This window comes from Carassius gibelio, chromosome A5 (assembly GCF_023724105.1).
Source record: "Carassius gibelio isolate Cgi1373 ecotype wild population from Czech Republic chromosome A5, carGib1.2-hapl.c, whole genome shotgun sequence".
NCBI lineage: Eukaryota > Metazoa > Chordata > Actinopteri > Cypriniformes > Cyprinidae > Carassius > Carassius gibelio.
Window position 1 is genome coordinate 20,488,620 of NC_068375.1, and position 12,866 is coordinate 20,501,485.

Genomic DNA, 12,866 nt, shown 5'->3' on the forward strand with positions numbered 1-12,866 from the left:
GGAACTTTCGGGGGCGGGACTTGGGCGCTAAACATGCTGCTTGGTTGAGTTCACCAGCATTGTGATTTCAACCAATTTATTCGGATCATTTTCAAAATATTTATATATCTTTAGTGGTTAAAAATAACATATAATTTGTTTTGGGTACATCTAACAGGTAATCTTTGGTCTTTATACAGTTTATTTATGTTAAAATGAAAATAAAAAGAGGCAATTGTTATAATATTTAGTTTTATTGTAATGCAGGCTGTACAGTACAGTATATACACAGGCTACAGTATATACACATTTCCCTGAACTACATTTCTGCTGCTATTAATATGATTAAATGAAAACGAAAGTAGGCAGTAGTATTTGATATCATATTTCGTCTTATTATAAATGTACAGAGAGGAAAATTGCAGTAGCCAAGGCATACTTTGTATTGAGAAACGCGCGCATATCTACGTCAGCAGACTATTTGCCTAATCTTCATATTATTTTTGACTATGGTGGAAACGCAGACAGCAACAGGTCTGGGCGGAAAATAATTTCTTGGAAATAAAGTTTCTGGTACAATTGTTTCAGGTAATTTCAATGGAAATGCGGCATATACTTTAAACAATGACATTTTATCTTACTCAATTCCGTGTTTTGCATTACTATATTTTTACACATAGGACTGCAAGACAACTTTACAGGTGTGGCAGAGGGCCCCTTTTCACACCTGAACACGAGGAGGCTATTTGCACCATGATTGTAGAAAACAATGCCATAAGACTAAGGGAGATAAAGAGTACCATTATAGAGGAGAACAACATCTTTGAAAACATCCAAACAGTTTGCATCTCAACCAGTGACAGGTTGCTGAAAAGACACCAAATGAATATGAAGCAGCTGTACACTGTTCGGTTTGAAAGAAATGGTGAAACAGTAAAGGAACTGCGCTACCAGTATGTACAGGTAAAACGTGTGTGAGCATGCAGCAACTGTACCTCACAGAAAAAAGTACAACATCGTATAGTGATAAACAGTACAGTAAGTGTGACCTTTACACATTGTCTATGGCTGTAGAAAAGAAGATTCAATATGTGCTGTATACATTTGATGTAACTGTATCTTGGCCAAAATTAAAATGCATGTAATTCATAAAACTCATTTTGTGTCTTCTGGATATAGCATATAAATGGAACTAGAAGCAAGTGAACCATCTACATGGATGAGGCTGGCTTCAACCTAACGAAACACAGAAGGTGTGGTCGAAATATCATCGGCCACAGAGCTACAGTTGATGTGCCAGGCCAATGGGGTGGGAACATAAGATAGCAGCATGGGGTGCTGCTATCTCTGAGAATGGTGTGCTTACACATATTCCCTTATTGGGCCATACAATACAGAGTGTTTTGTCACCTTTTTAGACACTGATTACAGGGATCTCATCCCTGAACAAAAGAGGGGTCAGATTGGAGATGACCTGTCAAATACATGATAGTTTGGGACAGTGTCAGTTTCCATCGTTCCAAAATCAATGGCAATGGTTTGCAGCCCACAACAGGATGCTAAGTTCCTCTTACCCTACTCTCCATTCCTTAACCCCATTGAAGAATTTTCTCACCATGGTTATGGAAAGTATATGATCGCCAGCCACATACACAGATGACCCTTCTGGCTGCCACAGATGAAGCGTGTGATGACATCACAGCAGATGCCTGCAGAGGCTGGATAAGACACCCTAAAAGATTCATTCCACACTGCATCGCAAGAAAAGATATTCATTGTGATGTGTATTAGAATTTGTGGCCCAACAGACCGGAATGTCAGGATCTGTAGGAAGACTGCACTGTAATTCCTACAGCACTGCATGCACAGTTTTCCCTAAGGAGATTGTCCTACGTTCACATTTCTACTTTAGTTTCTTTTTTTTTTTCTTTGTGCTATGCAGTGCTGTTTTTATTTTCTGTAGCACAATGACATGGTCTGCCAACAAATTACAGTACAAACAGTAATAGTGTAAATGTGAATCCTGTCTAGTCCAGCACAGGTCCTGCATGCTTCACTCTCCCCGTAGCACTTGATCCACCAGTTTGCTTACACGTGAGGATCAGTGACCCTCTTTTAATGAGCGATTTAATCTTTTTCAGACAGACTGAAGATAATGCTGTCACTGATTATTATCACTGGCAGTGACAGACTTTAATGTGTCTGGGCCATGCTCACAGTAAAGCTGCGCTCTTGGGGCCAGGCTGTTCCCACTGTGAAATACTTTGAGAGGAACAGGACAGAGTCAGGTCTTTAGCCGGGCACATCCTGCAAGCTCAGCGTGTGCCCCAGCAAACTACTGCTGAGACAGCGGACCCACATTTCTCCTCTCCCTGCAATCACGAATGTCAGTTCCATGTCCCCGCATGGCGAACTGCCATTATCAATAAAAATGCAACATCTTGCCACTAGGCTTTTGGCTTGGAAAGCAATCCCCGGCATGTCAAGATGGATTCTTAAAGTCATAGAACCAGAACCCGCTCCAGTACACTCACAGGCCGCCTCGTTTCAGAGGAGTGGTTCAGACTTCGGTACGGGACAGAAAAGTTCATGTTCTTTGGTCCGAAGTAGAAAACAATGCTTGCAAAGCGTGCAATATAAATGGTCCCATTAGTTAACAGTGAGTCAGGTTTTTACAGCCACTACTTCCTCGTACCCAAGAAAGATGGCGGGGCTCAGACCAATTCTCAGATATCTGAATCGTGCTCTCATGCAATGGCCGTTCTGAATGTCAACTTTAAAACAGATCAATGCGCAAATATGCCCAGAGCTGATTCAGCAGCTGTCTGCAGCCCCCCTGGCAAATATCTTGCAAGCGGAGGGAAAGATTTGGTATCCCCAGCCGCAGCTGTGCAGCCTTAATGTTTAGCCCCTCGATGGGAGTCTAGCCAGCACCAGCAATAGTCACTAATACCATTCTAGAGGCCAGCGCTCCGTCTACAAAACAACTTTACGCCCTTAAATGGTCAGTCTTCAGTGACTGGTCTTCAGCACAAATTCAGTTCTTGCGAGCGGTTTTGTGTGACACACAGAAACGTGTTAGGTCTCTAACAATGATTGCACCTGCGGGACGCTCACTTCCTCTTCATTTGCCGTTAGAATGGACACATACATTCAAGATCACTTAAAAATACATGATACTGTATCTTGTTGAATATCATTGAAAACAGTTGTTTATGTCTCAAATTAACATAAACTGATGAGAAATGAATTGGATGTTGATCATTATATTGGATTTGTGCATTACATTGACTCCATTTACTAGTAGCTGTCTATCTGAGCAATGAGCGATTTTCTCTTTTTGATGGATTAATATATTTATTACATTTAGATTTACATTTATTAGTTTGGCAGATTCTTTTATCCAAAGCGACTTACATATTAGGACAATGGAAGCAATTTAAATCAACAAACGATTAATGATATACAAATGTTATTACAAGTCTCAGTTAGCTTAATACAGAAATATAATAATACTTATTATTTTTTGTTATATTAATAATAATAATATGTTTAATATATAATTAATCCACCAAAGAAAATATAAAATCCCTCATTGCTCATAACTGAATAACGTATGTATCATTCACAAGGAACACGCTATTTTTAATGAAGACTATACAGTTTTATTTTACATACTTTGCATTACATCTACATTTCTGAACAAAGACCTACAGAACTGCTTTTTTGTTCAGTCATTTGTAATTAGCTTATTGTGAAATGAATCTGGTATTGAAAAATTTTACTGTTATGATAAGCTTTTTTTTTTCTTTTCTTTTATTAGAATACAAAAAAGCTTGGGTCTATAGACACTATATTACAAACTTTAGCCTCTAGTCAAAGATTACTCTTGCTGCCACATTCTGATTAGCTGCAGAGGTTTGATAGAACTGCCTGAAAGAAATTAACAACATTAACCAATGACATGTACGTGTGTGTGCGTGTGTGTGTGTGTGTAGTTAAGAATTTAATTTAATACATCAGGCCTTTATGGCTCATATATGCAATATAAACCATACTAAAAATGCCTGCTGTGTTATATTTGACATTGACATTTTAACACAAAAATGTAAAATAATAATAATAATAATAATAGTAGTAGTAGTAATAATAATAATAATAATAATAATATTTAATACTAAAAATTATGAGCTAGAGAAAGTTATAATTTGTGCCCTAGTAAGAAAGAAAATATCAATAAAAACATTTTCTGAAGTCTCTTAATGGTCTTGCCCCTCTTGTGGTTAAATCTATTAAAAAAGTTGCTTTTTAAAAATGAAACAATGACGGTGACCAAGGAGCATTCGGAGACACTTAACTTATTCAAATCTAAAATGTTCTGTTTTCTGAGAATAGAAAAACTGCAAGGATTTGTAAAAAGTTTTTGCACATTCTGCTTTGCAGTTCATGTCCTTTGGTTTTTGCATTTAGCTGATATTTTTATTTAAACTGACATAGAAATGAGGAACATCACATATGATTTACATTTAATCTTTTAGCAGACGCTCATATCCAAAGTGACTTACAAATGAAGGCAATAGAAGTGATAAATTTATCAAAGGAGCAAATATATATATATATATATATATATATATATATATGTGTGTGTGTGTGTGTGTGTGTGTGTGTGTGTGTGTTTGTGTGTGTGTGTGTGTGTGTGTGTGTTGTCTAACACAGTGCACATAGCAAGTTTTTTCTTGATAAATAATTAAAGTAGACAGAAATAAGATAGAATAGATAGAGCTAGTGTAGCCAGTGCAAACTGATGAAAAGAGGTTTGACATGCACACTTATCTGCATATTAAAGACTATACTCTTGTTGTCACATTCTGGATTAGTTACAGAGGTTTGATCGAACTGGCTGGAAGACCATATTTATCATGACATATGTGTTGTAACTTAATAAATACTGATTTTATATAGGCTGCAATGTTAAATATAAGACAAGGGTTGAACCACCTTAAACAGCCAAGGCTATGCTTCTCATGCAAATCCTTGCCTTTTATCATTATCTTTAAGTTACCTAGTCTTTGAATTACAAGCTCTAAATTAAATGCCCTACTCGTATCTTGTTAATAGAATCAAAACATTCAAGCCTTGTAAATGGCAAACAAGGACAAAAAGGTGACCAACAGAGAAATGTACTTAACTAAAGAGGTAAATTGACAGCTTGGTCCATAATTCATTAGTCATTTAAAAAGAAGAAAAAAAAAACATGGATTATATTTTGTGCTTGTTCTATGTGCTTGTGCATGGGTCCTGTTAAATGTATATGCACCTACAGGATTTAACAGAACAGCAGCACTGATTGACTCTGTACCCGACCTCCCCTGCTAATGTAAAGACTGCAAATATAAACCTTACCTGCATACAGTTAAATCTACATGAAGAACACAACAATTGATCAGGTTTCAGAGTGCTCCTGAATTTTAAATCGATCATAATAACCGACAGATTCAATTTAATACACATGAAAGGTATAAACATAATGAATATATATAATATAAATAACATCGTTTTTTATTTAATTTAATATTTATATACTAACATTATTATCTGTAACCATTTGACCCACAGTCTACACCATAAATGAGAGTGTAAATATTTTCCCATTATTTATCTTCTACACGGTTAATCTGTGTGAAAGCTTTCTGTTTGGCCATGTCATTTTCTATTTGCAAATGCATCAGGGAGGCCATGCAGTACAAAGGAGCTGTGTTAGGATGTGTTAAGCAAGGGCTTAGTGCTTGTAAATATAATGTGTGTCTGCAGTGATGGGGGAGAGGCAGCAGATAGGTGTAGTGCACAAGCCTGATGGCCTGTGGGTAAAAAAAGGTTCAGCCTTGATGTTCTGTACTTCTGTAGCATCTGTCTCATGATAGAAGTGTGAAAACGCTGACCTAGGGGTGACCACTGTAGTTTTTTTGAGGTATGCTTTTTGTTTTGGGGGGTGGGGGTGGTTTTAAGAAAATCCCATTCATTCAGAAGTTATTACTTAACTCTTTCCCTGGTGAAATTAGGTGGTCACTACATCTACATTATTCAAAAAGAATTTTAGTCCTTGATTCTATCCATGATTTCCCATAATGCATTATACTGTACCATTCATGTAAACCAGTGCTCATCTGCCTGTTTAAAGGATTATCTCACTTCAAGACAAACATTTTTTTTACCCCTGTAATGCTCTTTTGTCCAGGTACTTTAATGTAACATTGGAATCTACTGTTTATTATCTTTGTGTGAAAAATGTATTTTTTACTTTCGGTTGAACGCCTGATGTCACATGGACTATTTTAATGATGCACTTACAAACTTTCTGGACCTTGACTGTGGTAATTACCTTGCTGTCTATGGAGTTTCAGAAAGCTCTCAGATCTCATCAAAGATATCTTAATTTGTGTTCTGAAGACGAAAGAGCATGTTAGAGGTTTGGAACAACATGAGAGTGAGTAATTAGGATTTTCATTTTGGGTGAATTATTCCTTTAAGGTGATGCAGAAGTGTGTTTCAAAAAAATAGTTTTTATGGGCATGCCACACTGAAGCAAACGCCCACTGCTATTATTGGATATCAGTTTTGCACAGTAAACTAACTCTCTTTGTGTCTTTTTGACAAGCTACGTCTTTCATAGTTGTAGCCTTCTGTGACTTCGATTAGACACAAACACATAATCAGGACATCTCAAGCGATCTCGAACAAAGCAACAGTGACACTGTATAAATATTTTCTTCTCGCATAAGTGTGCTGTGCCATTCCTGTCGGATCCAATATAGACAGCACTGCATTCTAGTCTCTCTACAAATCCAGCGTCGACCTGTGTCTTGTTTACAAAGGAATCCACAGCTCCATGTTTTACTCAAGTGTGCTGAGTTATAGCCGTGTTAGATGCTGCAACCTAATTAAGAAACTTAGATTGCTTAGATTAAATTATGTATTATAAAACTGTATAGTTGCATGCTCTCTTTAACTCCATGCACTGTGTTCATTACAATGACATTTCATATGCCTATCTGAAACAAACAGTGCTACACTACGTATTTAAAATGATCAAGAGTTCTCATACAGATCACGCAGTAGTATAAGCTTTTATCCCTGCCTCATATATTTTACACTGGTTTCTATCTCATCCAATATCAAATCATCATTCAAATACCACTTTCAGGCACCAATGTCTTGGCTTGTCCTTTAATAAGAGCTGCTGCATACACCCTTCACTTCAGTAAGCCTTTCTTTGATTTGCAACTCAAAACTGTGAAACTCTTATGACTATACAAGATGTCCATGCTTAGATCATGTATTAATTATTATACAACAGTTAGTTCTGATCCTCTATTTTGACTGGCCTCTGCCAATCACCCTACACTACTTTCCTGAGGTGCTTTTTCTTTGACATGCCAATGGAAAATGTTTGCCTGCTAACAGCATTTTCAGTCTCTTCTCCAAAAGAGGCCATGTAGGAGGCATGTGCTGAAGAGAATGTGTGAACTGTCCATGAATCTGCACCTTTAGTGGGATTATCATTCTTTCTTCTTAATCTAAATTCAACAATATTAAACAAAACCATACCTATAAATACAGCTTTGAGAGATTTTAAAATAAGAAGAGAAGCTGAGATCAGCTCAGTGTAGGATAGAGATTACATAATCGACATATTACCACCTGAAACTCATCAAAGTTCTAAAGAGTCCGACATCAATCTTTCCTGGGAGACAAAGAATGGAATGAAGTGTTCCTGGAAAAGTAACAACAGGCCAGCACACTGCTTTCCAACTCGAAGCAAAAACAACAGCACAGGAAAGGATTCAAATAAATCTTGAATCAGTCTGCATTAGGAAGTGAAGAAAACAACAACTAAATATCACATTCCTGTTCTCCTAATATCATTCCTACTGGTCCAAAAATAGAAATAAAGAAAAAAATAGCTAATGCATATGTCAGATAAATACTTAAAGGAAGACTGAAAACCTGTATCTATTTAATGAAACTGTACATCCAAAAAATGCAGGGACCATTAAACAAATCAATTTTTATTTTTATTTTTAAGTTGAGATATACTTTATTCTTTATGAATTTTGCATTTATTGTATGTACACAGGAAGTGGCTGAATCAAATCAAAACCGAAAGTTTCAGATTTTCAAGAATACCCTCCCTCTTTAGATCAAAATCAAGCGATAAAACAGACATACTGACATATTGTTGTTACAGAGGCATGTCTGAACATAGACTGGCATGAACTTATTTATAGCAGCATATCACTCCAAATTTCCATCCATGCTTTCCTCAAACAACTTGTCTCCGGAAGGGTCTTGTTTAAAAGGAAACTTCATGTGATGAAATTCAAAAGACAAGTGTTTGATATGAAGTATATTTTTCATAAGTAGTACTTCAGCTGGCACATTTTCAGATTCAAATGTTAATTATCATAATGATATGCAGATGTGATTGGGAGATTATAAATAGGAAGAAGGTTCTTCATTTTAAGTTGCAAATCACAAAGGTTGTTTCTCTTGGGGCTCAGGAGCATTTCCTCAGCTTGGGTTGCAATGTGCATCAAAATATCACTCAAATTATTTTGAATTGATTGCACATCGTTTGATTCCTAAAGACCATGGAGGAATCCAAACCTCCAGATGTTCATTATTAAGCTAAAAATCATCCGAGAGTGTGTTTATTAAACATACTGTGATAAAGCAGGAATGTTCTCTTGTGAGTTCTTACTCATTTCACTGTTGTTTTATATTAAATGGGTGTTTCAGTTTCACCTTTAAGTATGGCTAAAGCTGTTATTTTAGGTTCTCATTGCCCTCACAGGAATCCATGAGCCTGTACTTGTAAAGCTTGTGCATTTGATACATTCATATCATACTCCTCATATTTTTTGGAAAGGAAAGTTGGCTTAGTTCTGAAAACTTCTTCTAAAAACATAATGAGGGGACAGTGTTGTAGAAAGTTGGTGGTTTAAAAACTAGAAACAGGAAAATATGAAAATAAAGCACTTTAATTCACTGTAAGAATATTTAAAATAAAGTTTTCAATAAAATATATATTTAAATTTTTTTTATCAGATTATGTCTCAGTTTATCTACTTCAAAATGTCATTTTTAATCCAATGTTTTACTTGCCATTTCATTTTAATTGTTTATTAAATTTACTATCAGTTCCTGAGTGGAAATTTAAAGTTTTGTTTAAATGTATAATGCTTAGTTTTGGTGGGTTTATTTGTCAATAACGCTCATGAAGCATGCATGTTAAAACTTAAAGAGCACTTGCACACCACCTCAGGTCACTGACCTTGCATCCGTTCAGTGCTTTTCCTGCTTATTACTGCAGTGAAGAACATGTATGTCAGTAACAGGCATGATGGTAATGTTTCCACATTAAGAACTGATATTGATTTTATATTGTTTTGCTAGCCATTTTGTAAAGAATGTGAAAAATGCCAGTTCTCTTATAAGTGAGCCTCTGCGTAAAATACGCTACAGGGGTGATATAATAAATAAAAAGTCAATAACAAAAAAGAAAGCCCTGAACAGTATACACACAAAGATCGAGCCTTGCTATAAGTTTTTTTGATCTGGTTTATACTTTTATCCTCTGGCAGGCTCAGAGAAATCTGTTCACTGCTGTTTTGTAGAACTGAAATGATTTGGTGAGGATTTCAAACACAAAGAAGACATAAAAGTCTTCACCTTTTGACTTTCCTATTGAAGGGGGGGGGGGGGGGGGGGGGGCAAAAACATCTTGGTTGAATTACCATGGAGATTCAGCAGTCAAACAATAACAGAGAAGGAATGATATGAGGTATTTGCCTGCTTCATCTCCTGTTGACAGTTGGAAAACCTATATGTGCAGATTTAACCAATTTCTAATAAACCAATCAGCACTTGCATGCACTTTGATATAGCCCAATAGAAATCAGTGTAAATACTTTATTACAAACTTTAATGCTTTAATGCTAATTAAGCTAGATTTATTTTTTTTAAAGCAGAACCTCTGTTCTTTCTTTCGACATGTTCAGAATATTCATCACATGTTCAAAATATTAATACAATAAAATAAACTGGGGGCCATGAAAATTTTGGGGAAAATTCAGAAACATGCTGGTGGTTGCTGGCAAGTGTTTGTTTGTTTAAATGCTGACGGGTAAAGTGTTAAGAGTCCTTATTACTGAGGTTTAATGTAGTTCTGAGGGCACAGCACTCTGCAATAATGTTGAGTCAGAATGTTCAAGTCATCATACATACAATATGTGTAATATATTCCTGTCAGAGTGACAACACTGGTTTTACATGTTAAATGTCACTCACAAAGGCTAATCGAAGGCTTTTACCCTTCTAGTTCTCAGGAAAAAAATTATTCATGGACATGCACTTCATGTTCATAAAGTCAACTCCCAAATCTCAGCAGACGATTATTACCTCCATTCAGAATGATTGCCACACATGAGCAATAACTCAATAAATCAATTCTATTACAGAATTCTATTGTTAAACTGATTTATATGTTCACAGTAGTTTACAGAAGCATTAAAAAGCTTTATTCTATATATACTTAATAAAGTTAGTCACTGTAACCTTATTGACTGTTGTCACGCTAATGCATATCACCTCATGGTGTTTCGTGATTGTGATGTGCTCTAACCTATCCTCCATTCATATAATTTCATAGTACATGCCAGAATCTATTGATGAATGTTTATTTTAAATATGGATTAATTATAGCCATTTTTAAATGTCTTGTGCATGCAAATATTAAACAAAACAACTCAATATACAGTACTTTGACTAAAGACTTAGAATAATGCAGAATAACACTCAAAAGTTAGGGTCATATTATATATATGATTATATATATTATATTTAAAATAAAAAATTTTTAGAGAGTTTTGTGTGTGTGTGTGTCCACAAAAACCATAAATGCTTTAAACTTTGACAATAATAAATGTTTGAGCAGCAAACCAGCATATTTTAATGATTTCTGAAGGATCATGTGACACTGAATACTGGATTAATGGCTGCTGAAAATTTAGCTTTGCCAGCTGTCATTATGGTAAACTGAATACATTAAACTTCTGTGAACGCTGGGAGTCCTACAGAATAAGTAATGATGTCCTAAAGCTACACATTAAGTGGGAATAAAAGGGATTGTAAAAAACAATTTTATGGTACAGTGCAATATCCCTTTAAGCAAATACTCAAATATGCTCAAGATTAAATCCTAATACAAGAAAATGTGAGCTGGCTTAGTGCAGACAGCGAGATGTCATGGAACCAAACCTTCAAGGAATAAACAAAAGAAACAGACAGAATATTAGAATAATGTCAAGATGAAGTCACTCAGAGGCTGAAAAGAAACCAGAAGCCCAGGGGTCAAGTCTAGTGTGCAGATTTTAATCAACACAAAGCATATGCAATAATGGAGGAAAAACACTTCCTCACACTTCCAGTAAAACTGCAGACGTAAGACATTTGAGAAAGTACAGTGTCTAGCACTGGGGACATTTACGCAATATTACACAATTATGTGAGCAGGACAAAACTGTTTTGCATGGATTATGGGATTTTACCTCTGACTAGAGAAATATATCAAATAAATTAAGATAAATATTTCTGTCTTGATTTTCTTGATGTTTCTTGTTTTCTTGAACTGCAAGGAATCCAAGCTCTGGGCTATAACTGGTTCCAGCTAATACAACTCACATGTCAGGACAACATATGATCGTATTAATTCTTGATGACATTACTGAGCTCATGTTAGCTGCTACTGAGACTAACCCGTTCTTGAGGAAAATTTAAGAATGTGAAAGATTATTATAATTACTGAATCTCTGGCCTTTAACAATCAGCTACATTGAAACTTGTGCCCTTCATGAACAAAAATGATTTTAGATAGTCTTTTTGTTCTTGTCGCTGCTACTTACTTTTTATTGAAAATTGTTTTCATAAATTCAGCATCAGCCTGAGGTCAGTCATGAGATGTTCAATGAATCAGTTTTCGATCACAGATGTTTTGTCTCCCTCTACTGTGAGCTCATGTCTATAGCTCTAGACTTTGTTCCAGAAAGAGTACACAGCTTTACTTTCATAATGTTCATAATGTTATGTTTGAATGATTAGTGACAACAAATGCACACAGATTATCATACAGGAACCAACATAATAAATGGCTGATATTTTTGTTATTTATTATGATTATCAGAAGTAGATGCCTATTTGTCCTTAGTGCTCAACCCTGCAGTTGCAAAATACAAGGTTGGTTAAGATGAAGTGCTAAGGTCGAAGTGGAGGAAAAACATGACCAAGAGATCATAAACTGAAGTTTTCTGATCACCAAACCTACTTCTGTGAGAAGACCTTTAAAGCTGATGTTTGCCGTTTAAAACAATAAATCATGAGAAACACCTGAAGTAACTTTCCCATTGTTATGGGTTGATGCTAGCTCATAGATTATGACTGATTGTTGTGCTTTACATCTCATTTCGACCAACATTAGCCAGGACAAGAAAATGATTAGCAACACCACAGGCCTGAGGGATGAACCAAGTGACTAAACTAACATGAAGACAGCAGATTATGTCACACCCAAATGAGACTACCATGATGTGTGCACCTACCTTTTTTTATTATTATTATTAAAGGAGGAGTTATGGGAAAGGCCAGACTAGTATTACAATAATAAGTAGACTTTATAAAAAGTATTTTTTCTTGAAAAAACTTGATCTAACCCAGCCCCCGCTTATTTACAATACAGACCAAAAGTTTGGACACACCTTCTCATTCAAAGAGTTTTCTTTATTTTTATGACTATGAAAATTGTAGAGTCACACTGAAGGCATCAAGGGCTATTT